The following is a 14,581-nucleotide window of genomic DNA, read 5'->3' as shown; positions in this document are numbered from 1 at the left end:
CAGCTAAAACTGCCTTAGTTCACTTCCCAGCCAACATTAGCTCACATGGTAGGCCAGGGCTATTGTACTATCGCACTTTTGTTACACTTAAGAGAGGGACTCCAAACCGGTTCTGCCAAAAAAAAATAAAATAAAAAAATGGGTCTCTGTTGATAGATTTATTTGCCAGGTAAAAACGTTCGCCTGTGAAACACGGGAGAAACACAAGGGTGTATGTGTGGGAGGAGGGTTAAAGGATAAATGAGGAAGAAAAAAGAAGGAAAAGAGCGCGACAGAGACTGAGACATGGGCTATTGCCAAGAGACACATCAAAGCACTCCCTTGATGTTTATTTTGAATGGGCACTAATGGTTTCTGAAGGCAAAGAATTGCAGCAGGAAGACGAAAAGAAAGAGCAAGAGAGACAGACAGAAGTATGGAGCCAGGCAGCAATCCTGTGAGGGCACAAATATTCTCATCTTGTGTCTCTAAAAGGAACAGCAGGGTGTGGTAATGGTGGAGATGCTAAGACCAGGTTATGATTACATCCACCCATATTCTGGGTGCACTGCTTTGAGCCTTTGCCCAATAAGCTATGCTTGTCTTTGTTTTTGTAGTTGATCAGCCATTTCTAAATGTTTTTCCTGACCCACAGCCTTCACATTTTCTTGCCCATTCTCTTTATTTTGAAATCAGCAAATTTTAAAGACACTGAACTAGCGCTAAATAAAGAAAAGTGTGCATGTTTGCATGCTTGCGGATCCTGGAATTAGATAAAAGAAGCCAGAAAACATACCACATTGCTGTGGCTTTTCTGTGAATGCAGACGGTCGATGACTTTAAAATGTGTCATGTCTTCACTTGCTTTAGTGCCTCTCTGCCAGCACCCCGTGATGTTTTGCCTGCTCTAGGGGATACTTTTATGCCATATCACCTTTAAAACTCATCCAAAATCTTCTGACCTGTCTTTTGCCATGCCTTAATATACCCAACTGAATCCACACAGTTATCACTGCAGATCTATTTTTCAATCATCTTCCTTTATTTCAAGACTGATGCTAAATTTATTCATTCTACACAGATATTGAATTCATTTTCAAAATAGAAAACTACTTTACAACCAGTGTTGGGTGTAATGCATTACCAAGTAATTCATTACTGTAATTTAAATAATTTATTAAAGTAATTTAATTACTTTTCCCTTGAAAAAGTTAAAGCAAGGGGTTACTCCTAATTTTTCTGTAGTTTAATTTTTTATTTTGTTTGTAATATTTATATATATATATATATATATATATATATATATATATATATATATATATATATATATATATATATATATATACATACATATAACAATAGTGGATTTAACATCAGAGTTTAACATCATCTAAAATGTGTGTTTTTGATGTTAACTTGTTTTTTGGTTCCTAATATTGTTTTGGAAGTCTCCTACAATAGGATAACATGCATACAAGATAAAAAAACCGCTTTCGTTTTTTCAAAATATGCATTTAATATCACCTCATTTTCCAGTGATTCTCAAACGATTCGTTCGACGCAGTTCATAGATTCAGTCTCTCTAAACCCCTCCTTTCCGTGAGCCTGCCCTGCTCTGATTGGTCAGATTTCCTAGTCTGTTGTGATAGGTCTACGGCGTACAGCACGTGTCGGAAATGATATGCCTATTTCAATAGTTTTGAAATACATTGAAAATGTATTTTGAACGCTCTATAGAAAATATAAACATCTGTTATTTATCATACTTACAGGTTGTGATTCAGTGGAGCAGCTGGTCCATATAAACAGGATACTGATCCATCTTTCAACAGCATGCGTTTTGTGAATCCCGCGTTGAACTCCCCGAGATTGGAGAAGCAGTCGTCTGTAGAATGATGTGTGTGTGGACGGGGTCAAGTTGTTAACGGCTGCCAACATAGAACATAGGTGCGCATTATGCAAATGTGTTACCCCATGATGTGTAGCTGTCACGGAAGTGGGATTTGAATTACTTACGACTCATCTAGGGTGAACAGAGTCGATTCTTTATTTTGGGAGGCATTAACTGTACAACTTTGCAGATCGTTTTCATTCACATACAGCCACATTACACACTGCATGAAAGGGAATATTTTCAAAGGGCATTAATAGGGGCACTTTAAATACTTATCTCAAAATGAATGTATGCAATTTTATATTATTTGTTAGAAAGAATTTAAAGAGCAGTTTCTTGTTTATCCCTGTATTGTTCATCTGGTCGAGGTTGACATAGGAAGTAAATATAATAATTAATGAAATACTTTTTATAGAGTAATTAGTACAGACATCTAATTACACTGCTGAAGATGTAATTAGTAGCTAGTAATTAATTATTTTTTTAAAGTAACTCACCCAACACTGTTTACAATATACGGCATACTACACAGTATACACTGTACAGTATATTACTATAAATAGCAGGTGAAAGAGTACGTATTCTGTGATGAACATTATTTAAGTGAATTTATGGCTTAATTCAAAATGACATAGCATTATCTGTTATGTAAGGGATAATGTACATCCAGCCGGATGTTATCTCAGAATAACCCACGACAGGGTGATCAGGACCCCGACGCGAAGCGCTGATTACACGGCTACTTGCCACATAAGTAAATAATTAGACACAAAATATTGATTTGAGTTGAAATATTTGAACGCAAAGTTTCTGTGAACACAGCAGTTGCGAGCAAGCGGCAAGTTCAAACTAGATGGACATTTAAGGGAAAGGTGCAGTCAAACCACTTATTACACAACATTTCACCACATAAATAATTAAAGCAATAAAAGATTTAAGACGAAAATGTTTTAAAATCTTACCAGATTGTTAGTTATCTTATAATCCATTACAGCGTACAAAACAATCGTAGCAAAATGGCAGCAGCTGCGTTTGTATGAAACGAGAGAGCGAGTCCGCAATACCAGGATGACATAATGAAATAATTGTACACCATTTTGAATCGAGTTTTAATATTTTATTAGCTAAACTAACGCAAAACTTCCTCCAAGAAAAACAGTTCCTAGCAAGAGTACAGCGCCGACTTCAGTTACCCAGATAAGCCTGTGTTATCAGCTTTTACTGGTTGTTATCGAGAGGATAACATACCTCGGAATGTCGCTACTGACCAGTCAGAATTAAGTATTCCACAGAGCCATGTAATAAATAAAGATATGGCATAATTTTGCATGTTAGTGGCAAGTCTATTTGGGAGTCAGATTTAAAAAAAACACTGAAATCACATACTGTCTGAGTAGGTACTACATTTGAATTTGAACTTACTTGGCGACCATTAAAAAGTATTTTCCGTATAGTATGAAATTGGCTAGTATGAATGAAATTCGGTAGTTGTTTATTATCATGTGACCTAACAGCGTCAGTTGTGTCGTTTCACTGTCATTCATAAATCCTGTCCGTGGCCTCATGGGATAGTAAAGTGTCCATTGAATGCACACTTCAGAATCCGAACAGAAGTAATAGGTCATCAATGTACTTTTCACCTAATGTTTTTTTTTTATATATATACTATAAATTTGGACAAGCTAGTTTTGTAGTACTGTTTTTTTTTATTTATTTTTTTATTTTTATTTTGCATACTATATAGAAGGAAGGTATTTGATTTTGGACACAACGTTGGTTAATTTTTGGTTCATTTGTCACTATGGAAACAGAAATCAAGTTGACCACATTATGGGCTATAGTATTCCTTGTAATGTGCTCTGTTGTATACTGCACACTTTGGCAAACAAACAAACAAACAAAAAAAAAACATCTTTTGTAGGTACATTTAAAAAGCTAAAGCTATTAGTGCTAACAGGAGACCGACCCTACCTAAATGCTATTTAACAGCTGTCTCTTGGAGCCCTTGATTGAGTGGATAGCTTCAGAACAATTCTTATACTGCCTTTTGTATTGAAAGGTCATCACAATATTGTTAAAATACCACTTTCTTCACTTTCATCATGAAAGGTCACGCTGTATACCTGAAGAGCTCCTTGGAGTCTTTAAAGGTAAGTGACTGCGCTTGCTGCCATTGTTGAGTCAAGTGCTCCCTTGAGCAAGTCTTTCTTCTTTTAAAACTTCAGGAGAAAACTGTCCTTTTTAAAACTCAGGGTGAGGGGAAAAATCCATGGAGCAACAATTTTATTTGTAACCGACATAATATGTAAACTGTAAATAGCTATGTGCTCAAGTGATAGGCCATACCATCTGCAAACATTTTTCCTGGTTCCTGCAATGGCACAAATGTGATCTTTCTTGTCTACCCACTCTGAACTAGGCATCACAGGATCTCAATTTGGCTGGCTTAAGTGAGGGAACCTCAGTGTTCCTCTTCTTAATGTACGCAACTGCATTGTGCCCAATTATATCATCTCTTTCCACTGTGAATAGGACAGAGGATAAAACAGCACAGGGTAGAACAAGTCGGATTAAAACATTATATTGAAAGATTAAAAAAAATGCCTATGCCTGTTTACTTCCCTTTGCTGAAAGATCTGTGCGATTGTTGTCCATCATCATTTCCACTTATTGTTTCATCTTTCTTCTCATGACCTAATTTTTGTTGTTTTTTGTTTTTTCTTTTTTTCTCTTTGCTCTGCAAGGGTATGGGTACACAGTTGAGGGGTCACAGGCTTAGAGAGGAGAAGTACATGTGCAAATTTTTATGGCTAACCACATGTGTTTTTAGATATTTGGGCCTCTATTTCTCATGGAAAGGCAGTTGGGGGTAGTGTGCATTGGGGATGGGTTATGGGTAGGCTGGGGGATACTGGTGAGGGGGGGTACTTGGTGTGGGAGAGAAAAACATATGGTTCTTGTTTGAAGGGTTAAGATGAAGAAGCCATGTTTCTTCCCTGTGAAGTGCAACGGAAATCCAAACATCCCCTCCATGATTAAACAGTATGACTTCTGTGACGCCCTCATAAGAGAAACAACAAAATACACCATCATGTGATGCCTGCATGGCTGCATAAACACAATAATGTGTAGGGAAGAGGGGGAAGAATATGCAACATTCTTAGTATGTGGAAACCATCAGTGATTAAGAGATTTGTAAACCTTCTAATACCCCTCTTGGCCCTCATGTGGCCATATTTCACAACTGGCAATCCACTAACCATGACATACACTGCAGACCTGGCACATGGGAGCCTTAAAATATAAAAATCTGAGGTAAGCTAGAGACAGTGCTTCCGGTATTGGAATCTCAACTTTGACAAACATGTATCCCCATCTTCCATTGCTTGGTCAAACAGTTACTCCCACATCAAACTCATGCCATTGCCTAAGACAGAGTTTGGCATATCAGACTGCTCAAAGAAAATTTTTGAAAGTTCTACAAAGCCACACTTCCGGAAGCCTAGAAATCACATCTGCACATTAAACTGGGATAGGGGAAAGCATTTTAGCATCCAACACATCTCCTTTAATCAATCAAGTCACATGAGAAAATTGTCTTAGATGGGAAAATGAGGGGAACTAAGAACATTTCCCTAATTACATGTTCTTCCATCTAACTTTGGGTTGTGTTTTCTTTCTTATTCAAAGACTATATCTACTTTGAATGCATCACTTTGGAACATTCAGACAATTACACCACAGACTCCTTGATGGGTTACTGGAGTTTCTCTTTGGATGGTTATGTTTATAGTGTGTGAGGTAATGTGGAACACTGTTCCAAGCTTCTCCTGCACCAGCATTCCATCAGAGTCATCCAGCTCTTCTGCTGGCTTGGAATCAGAAGCAGAAAACAGCAGGATTCTGCGGCACTGATCAGCCACTCCCATCACTACTGTGTCCAGACCTGCCGCTGAGAGCAGCCGGCTTGGAGAGAGATCACACGATGCTTCTCACCTCGCATGAGGAGTTCTTAACAGAGTGAATGCTCTGGTACACAAAGGGAGAGAAAGGGAGATGGGGTAAGATTTGCGAGGGTGATCAATGCTCAGAAATGTCTAGAGCTGGATAGTGATTTGAAGGGAATGCAAGACCCATATGCACTGGAAGAATGAGGTGGAGATAAAGGTAAAGACACTGGGTGTAAGGGCGACCAATTTGCAGTGTAAGAGATAGCTCACTAGGATGATGATAATGGTTAGTAGCAGGAAAGAAACACCCCCTCCCCAATTGTGAAAAAATAGCCATTTTGCTCAGTTCTCACTAGTGGGCTGGTGTAAACAAACTAAGTGCTTATGCCAGCGTTTGATCTTGTGAACTGTAAAATCTTCCTAGCAAAAACAGGAAAATTAGCCCTCGCATTTGGATGCAGGAGGGGCTGAGTGACAAAGGATAGTGGGAAGAAGATTTTTTTTCTTTTCTCAGCAGCCTTGAATGTTGTTGCCTTTGACTGAGTTTCCTCTTTGAGCTAGGGTCTCTGTTGTGATTTTGATGTTCAAGCAGCTGAGCTCTATTATACTAAACCAAGACAATCTGTAATGAAACTGTTAATCCCTAATTAATTTTTATTAGTCTCAATAATTTGAGTGTTTGATAAAGTAAGGGTCATTACTTCTGTTGATCATACATAGGATTAAGGATCTGAATAAACCCCTAACCCTAAATATGAAACTTTGACATGTTGCTTGTTTGCACTGTTTGTGCTTCAGACAAGAATGGTACCACAAATCACACTAAACCTCGAAACCTGCCTGTCTTCAAACAGGAATGGATAATACACTGACCAATTACAGTATCAAGTATATAAATAAATATGTATATATATATATATATATATATATATATATATATATATATATATATATATATATATATATATATATATAAATAAAACAGTGGTATACACAGGATGGGCTTTTTTAATCGCTAAAGGTAAATGTAATTTGGTAACACTTTATTTTAAGGACCAGTTCTCACTATTAACTAGTTGCTTATTAGGATGCATATTACTAGCTTATTGGCTGGTTATTATTACTTATAAAGCACATATTAATAGCTTATTCTGCCTGAACATATTTTAGATCCCTTTAATCTGACCCCATACCTGAACTTAACAGCTACCTTATTAACTATTAATAAGCAGCAAATTAGGTGTTTGTTCAGGGAAAACCCTTAGTTAACGGTGAATATGTTTTCCCTATTCTAAGGTGGACAATTTGTATGCTATTTTATTACCTATAATGACACATTGTCTGATGTATCATCATCCTGCATATGCTATACTTATATATAAATATAAAAGTAAACGCACATAGGGAAACATCTTCACTCAACTTCTCAAAAGGCCTGTAAACAGACTTTGCATTTGAATTGCAGGTTAGCTTTAGTCAGATATATCTCTGTTTGGTTCTCAAGCCAGTGGAAATCTGTGCAGGTTCTGAGAGATGTTCACAAATAACCTAGAGTACCAGTTCTGGCATGAGAACTAGCTCAAATTAGAAGGAAAAGTTAATGGAGACTTAAATGTGGTATTTTTTTATATATATATATATATATATATATATATATATATATATAATATATATATATATATATATATATATATATATATATATATATATATATATATATATATATAAATTTTTTTTTTTTTTTTTACTTTGAACAGTGAGCAACAACCCAGAAGAAAACACATAGGTAAGCCCTGGCAACCCAAGCACTGTGATAGGAAGTTCTGCATGAAAAAAACTAGACTAGGCTCCTTCATAAACATGATGGTGGAATAGTGTGGGTTAGACCTTTAAGATTATCTTCATTTAGTAAAGTTATCTGCTTGTATTAATGGGACATAATGAGCTTGATTTTGAAGCACCAGACGGCAACAGACATGTCAAAGGACAATGATCTAGAACATCAAAACACCACACATCTCTCTGTTACATTTAAAGAGTTGAGCTACCTTTGAACTTTTGTTGTTTGGCTCGAAAGCAAGATGTCAAAGGAAGGAATCTTAACTATGAGGCTTTGTCGCAGCCTTGAAGATGTTGAAATTAGTGTTTAAAAAGAATTCAAAGCATAATGCACACAAAGAGAAGAAGCCTGAAATGTCGGTACTCTGGTGTTAAAAGAAAGATCCTAGATGAGAGATACATGAGGCTGACTTTGGTGTCACTTCAAAGGCTTCCTTCACAGGCACACAAGCTAATCGCAAGATATGAAGATCTTTGAGCCTGTGTGACCCTGACCAGCTGGAGAACCAGGGACAAAGCATTGTGTGTGTGTGTGTGTGTGTGTGTGTGTGTGTGCGATTTAAGAGGTAGTCTTTGTATAAGCGCTTTTCCCCCTTGTTAAATTTTTAAAATAGTTGGTCTTCTGAGCTTCTTTGAGGGAAAGCATGGCAGAATTTCTTTGCTCTAACTCTACCTGGCTGCCACAACCAATGGCTGAGGAACGTGTACTTGTAACATGTTAAAAGAGCAATTTAATTACTCCTAATTGGACTCCTAATAGTAATGACACTCTTCTTTTTCTCCAATGCAATGTCACTATGTATGACCAGAGAGCTCTCACTCACTATATAGGCCTACTTGACTATGTTATGATGAATATCTGCCAAGGATGAAGACCTCTTACTGTGATCACAATTTTAAAGGAAATTAAATTCTCATGAGCCTAGGTGATAATTCGTAACTCGTCCTGCTGTGCTTAACCAGCAATGTTTTATCAACATTTTTCAGAGGAACACCCCTTTGGGTCTCTTAACGAACAGTCTGAGACAGGAGAGAAGGTGAAGAAATATGAAACAGCTGGAAGACGTCAAATTGTAATGCTGACGTGTGAGTGATTCTGATGAAAAATGATGATGTCACTAAAAAATTGTCCCATGTTCTCTGTCGCTCTACTGGAATGGGAACTTGTCCTGTTTGATCCCATTTATGTGATTTAAATATGTCCATGAGCTCATGGCTCTTTCATGATTTGTTCACTAAGATAAAACAGAAAGGTTGGAGGCAGAATTCCACTTCTTAGCAGTTGCAGGTGTCTTTTATGTCTTTTTGTGTACTTGTAATTTTATTAAAACTTTACTTGAAATAAACCAGCAGGACTTGGACTGCACAGCTTTTCTCTCTGCTTTTTTGGGATTCTCATGTCTTTATCTCATGTCTTTATATATATATATATAATGGCCTCTTTAGATTTCTTAGGTCACACAGAGTACAATGATGTTGACTGCTGCTTTTAAGCCCCCTTTTAATGTAATTTAATACATTTCTGTAATCAAACCTTTCTAAATTTTTACTTCCTCTCATGCTTAACACAAAAGTATTGGATTTCTTGTGGAAAGAAGCTGGGTCTTTCTCTCACAGTCAGAATGTGAACATAGTGGCAGCTGGATCAATAACATGTAAAGTTTTGAATGAGAATGTTTGAAATATTAAAGCACTCTCCCTGTCTCTCAAATGGCCCAGCCTTACAATATCAGAACTTTTTTTTTATTATTATTCCTTTATCATTTGTTTAGCTTGTTCAGCTTGCTCATAAATCGTCACTTACATTGCCCTAACTACTTTTTTTTTTTTTTTTTTTTTTTTTTTTTTATGAATTGAGGAGCTAGTCAGAATTATTGTCTGCAACTGAGTAAATTGTATCTAACCCAGAATGATCCTTTAAGTATGTGTCGCAGCCTTTTGCTATTTGAACTATATATTGGATGATGTTTTAATATGATATTGATATCTGTGTCACATAAATGCAAAGTAAAGACTTGGCTTTTCTAAGAATGCAAATTAAACTGGATTCTGAGCAGGTGATCTTTCTTGCATTTTTACCATTTGGATAAGAGGTTCCAAAGAATAATACGGTATAACCACATGCAGTCAAGATTTTCTAAAAACAGTAGCTTCGCAAATATTAGTGTACAGGTCTTCCTTCTTTGAAGACACACTTCAAAGGCTCTATATTTCCAGCTAAACAATAATGAGATGGAAAAAATGTCATACAAAGAAACAGCATGTAGATGGAATTCAGTCATGTTGTGTTTTTTTACTGGTAGCTGATATATTTCTGTAAATCTGATAGGCTGCCCTGGACAGCTGCCGTATGAAAGCTGCCTCTGTTCCGAGCGATTGCCAGTTTTGCTGAAGATGCCAGTTGGTATATGAGAGATAAGACACCTTGCTGGCACAATAACGCCTCTGAAGTCTTACTGGCTATTCAGTTTGACGCTAGTGTCACACTTACATTTAAATTAGCATTTGCTTTTCAAAGGCCGTCTAATCTTCTGCTTTCATGTCTTTGCCCAAGTTATGTAGCTGACAGCCCTCTGTGAGTGGAAATTACGTCTTCAACAACATGTCCAAACAGAATGACAATCTGGACTTGTCTTAATCATGACATTTTCCTCTATTTCTGCTGACATTGTTTGGAGCTTGAAGGCTTATTTGAGGTTAATGTACAGCTGTCTTTAAAGGCAGCTTCCCTGTTATGAAGTTTTAATAGGCCTATGACACACATTGTTTAGCAGATGGTATGTGTTTTCCAAAGCATGTTCCCCCCTTGACTCAGAAATGTTTGTTGTGGGAAGGGTATCTGACCCATATTTACCTTCAGTGTAGTTTTACAGGAAAATTCCTGCCCTGTCCATACAAACAAAGCAAACATGCAAATACTTTTATGCTTCTGGGTTGCACAACATTCAAACTTATAAAATTTAGCTGGTAACGGTCCATTTTGAAGGTGAAAGTTAAGATGACCAACCAGAATGGTTTCTTATAAACAAAGTGATTTTGGTAAAAGAGTTCATACGGAAATAAAGTTGCCCTTCAGTCAGTCACTTTCACTGTTACATAGTTACTGACGTATGGGGTTTCCCTTGGGAGCCCCAATCACCTGTGAGTATTAAAAAACAGGCCAATGAACATTTGGGAGTTGAATTTGCCTGCCCAGCCACTCCCCCATACACTCTTTGTTATTGCAGACATTTGCTAAAATCATTTAAGTTCATTTTTTTTCCTCATTAATGTACACACAGCACCCCATATTGACAGAAAAACACAGAATTGTTGACATTTTTGCAGATTTATAAAAAAAAACTGAAATATCACATGGTCATAAGTATTCAGACCCTTTGCTGTGACACTCATATATTTAACTTAGGTGCTGTCCATTTCTTCTGATCATCCTTGAGATGGTTCTACACCCTCATTTGAGTCCAGCTGTGTTTGATTATACTGATTGGACTTGATTAGGAAAGCCACGCACCTGTCTATATAAGACCTTACAGCTCACAGTGCATGTCAGAGCAAATGAGAATCATAAGGTCAAAGGAACTGCCTGAAGAGCTCAGAGACAGAATTGTGGCAAGGCACAGATCTGGTCAAGGTTACAAAAAAATTTCTGCTGCACTTAAGGTTCCTAAGTGCACAGTGGCCTCCATAATCCTTAAATGGAAGACGTTTGGGATGACCAGAACCCTTCCTAGAGCTGGCCGTCCGGCCAAACTGAGTTATCGGGGGAGAAGAGCCTTGGTGAGAGAGGTAAAGAAGAACCCAAAGATCACTGTGGCTGAGCTCCAGAGATGCAGTCGGGAGATGGGAGAAAGTTGTAGAAAGTCAACCATCACTGCAGCCCTCCACCAGTTGGGGCTTTATGGCAGAGTGGCCCGACGGAAGCCTCTCCTCAGTGCAAGACACATGAAAGCCCGCATGGAGTTTGCTAAGAAAAAAAAAAGAAAAAAGATTCTCTGGTCTGATGAGACCAAGATAGAACTTTTTGGCCTTAATTCTAAGCAGTATGTGTGGAGAAAACCAGGCACTGCTCATCACCTGTCCAATACAGTCCCAACAGTGAAGCATGGTGGTGGCAGCATCATGCTGTGGGGGGGGGTTTCAGCTGCAGGGACAGGACGACTGGTTGCAGTCGAGGGAATGATGAATGCGGCCAAGTACAGGGATATCCTGGACGAAAACCTTCTCCAGAGTGCTCAGGACCTCAGACTGGGCCGAAGGTTCACCTTCCAACAAGACTATGACCCTAAGCACACAGCTAAAATAACGTAAAAGTCGCTTCACAACAACTCCGTGACTGTTCTTGAATGGCCCAGCCAGAGCCCTGACTTAAACCCAACTGAGCATCTCTGGAGAGACCTGAAAATGGCTGTCCACCAAAGTTTATCATCCAACCTGACAGAACTGGAGAGGATCTGCAAGAAGGAATGGCAGAGGATCCACAAATCCAGGTGTGAAAAACTTGTTGCATCTTTCCCAAAAAGACTCATGGCTGTGTTAGATCAAAAGGGTGCTTCTACTTAATACTGAGCAAATGGTCTGAATACTTAGGACCATGTGATATTTCAGTTTTTCTTTTTTTAATAAATCTGCAAAAATGTCAACAATTCTGTGTTTTTCTGTCAATATGGGGTGCTGTGTGTACATTAATGAGGAAAAAAATTAAAACTTAAATGATTTTAGCAAATGGCTGCTATATAACAAAGAGTGAAAAATTTAAGGGGGTCTGAATACTTTCCGTACCCACTGTATATAAGAGGTTGGCTTGCATCCACTCATTCAGATTTTTGCTTTGGAGCCAAACGGTTGCTGTTATATGTGCTACTCGTTTTCTCCAATCACCTGTGGGAAATTGTCTTCGCTTGACACTTCTGTTTACTGTGCATTCAGTGGTGTTTCACTGGTAATAGCACGGTTAAGTGCTGTGATTCCCCCTGGGTGCTTCAGCATAAAAGAGCAGTTTCCCTAAAGGCGTAGAGGCATCTCGTAGACGGGGCTCATAATCATGTTTAACACACACGAGAGGCTTGTAGGCTCCTTTCGAGTGCAGAGCCCACAACTCGGGCCGGGGGAGCCATATTGTCCTGTTCGCTTGAGAGAGGAGATCTCATCTCAGTGGAATGGGCCAGGGGCTGCTACAAGCAGTGGAGTTAGCTCTGACAACCAAGGTTGGTTCTTCCAGAAGGGGAAGAGGTCTACCTCTGCTTCGCCAAAGATCTCCAAAGTTCTCTGAACTGTCTGTGGATGGAACATCCACTCTTCTGAGGGGACACCAATGCATGGGAGGGAACCTGCAGTTTGAGCCAGTGCTGAAGGGGCTGCATACGAAGCAGGCCCAGCTGTAGCGCAGGTGACGCTGCGGCCATGAAACCCAGCATCCTCTGAAACATTTTGAGAGGGCAAGCAGCAGCGATCTCGAAGGAGGTCACAAGTTTCTGCATGGCCAGAGCACGTTCTCAGTCGAAAACTGTTCTCAGGAATGATAATGATTCCCATCTGCCTTAGAGGGGAAAGAGCTGCATCCATGCACTTTGTAAAAGTGCGGGGAGGCAGAGACAGTCCGAAGGGAAGGACCATGTACTGATAAGCCACTCCCTCAAAGGTGAATCTCAAGAGTCGTCTGTGATGGGGGGGCTATCTGGATGTGAAAATATGCGTCTTTCAGGATCAGAGGAAAGAACCAGTACCCTTTGTGAATCTGCGAGAGGATCTGCTTCAGCGTAGTCATCCTGAACGACCTTTTCATGAGGGCGTGATTCTGTTGTCTGAGATTGCCATCCTTTTTTGGGGATGAGGAATTAACGGCTGTAGAAGCCTGATTCGCTCTGAGCTGGAGGAACCATCTCTATAGCTCCCTTTGCCAGCAGATTCGTCACCTAACACATAATGTGAGCGTCCTTGCTTTGCACCGAGGTGGAGAACACGCCACTGAAGCACAGGGGTCTTCGAGCGAATTGCATCTAGTCGATGCATCTTCTCGTACCCCTTTTCTTCAGCACCGTCGATCCTAGTGAGGGTGGATGAAGCAGAAGTACAGAGGCGAGCGGAGTAGGGGGTGCACCATGACCTTGTGAGCTCATCAAGCAGGCAGGAACCATTCATCCAGACGGCTGCGAGAGGGCTCCTCTGGTGGTGATCACTCTAATCCCAGCGCTTCATCCGTTTTCGAGAGGATACGGAGAAGTTCGGCATCCATCCCGTCTGTGGTGGCGCTGGGCGCGGACAATAGCAGGGGGGTGGGGTCAGCTACCGAGTCCAACGCACAGCTTGTCGTCCCTCCCCTCAAACGAGACCAGATCGCTCTCGCTGGCAGAGAGAGGCTGGTCAGGCTGGGTGAAGAGGATGGGGGAAGCCTCTCTGTGTGGCGAGGGTGAGGCACGTGGGATCTGAGCTGATCTGAGCTGACATGAGTTCGCTCACGACTGTTTTTTTCTCACATGTTCCTGGGAGGAAGAAAATGGAAGGGCACAAGGGGCAGAGTCACTCTCTGAAAAGAAAGTGATCTGTGAGCGCAGAGATGCGAGACTGATGTTCTCGCAATGAGAACAGTCCACCTTTATGTGCACGGCCTCTGCGTGGGATTTCCCCAAGCAGGAAACGCATTCGCTGTGGCCGTCATCGGCGTGCAGTGGAGACCTGCACGAACTGCCATAAAAGCAAAACCGCAGCATTTGAAACAACACCAAGCTCTTTTAGAAAGCTCTTTTAGAAGTCGCCATATGGCCACAGGGGAAGCAGGACCGGAACTGCTGCAGCACTGAAGAGCAAGGAAAAGGCGGCGGATCAGCCGAGCAGAGAGGTTGCTGGGTCCTACTTCTGGGATCAGCAGAGAATGTAGTCCTCGTTGCTAAAGGAAAAGGAATCTGAGGATCCTGTGGCGAAA

Source organism: Cyprinus carpio, chromosome A3 (genome assembly GCF_018340385.1).
Source record: "Cyprinus carpio isolate SPL01 chromosome A3, ASM1834038v1, whole genome shotgun sequence".
NCBI lineage: Eukaryota > Metazoa > Chordata > Actinopteri > Cypriniformes > Cyprinidae > Cyprinus > Cyprinus carpio.
The sequence above is the reverse complement of the archived record's forward strand: the minus strand, read 5'-3'. Positions refer to the sequence as shown.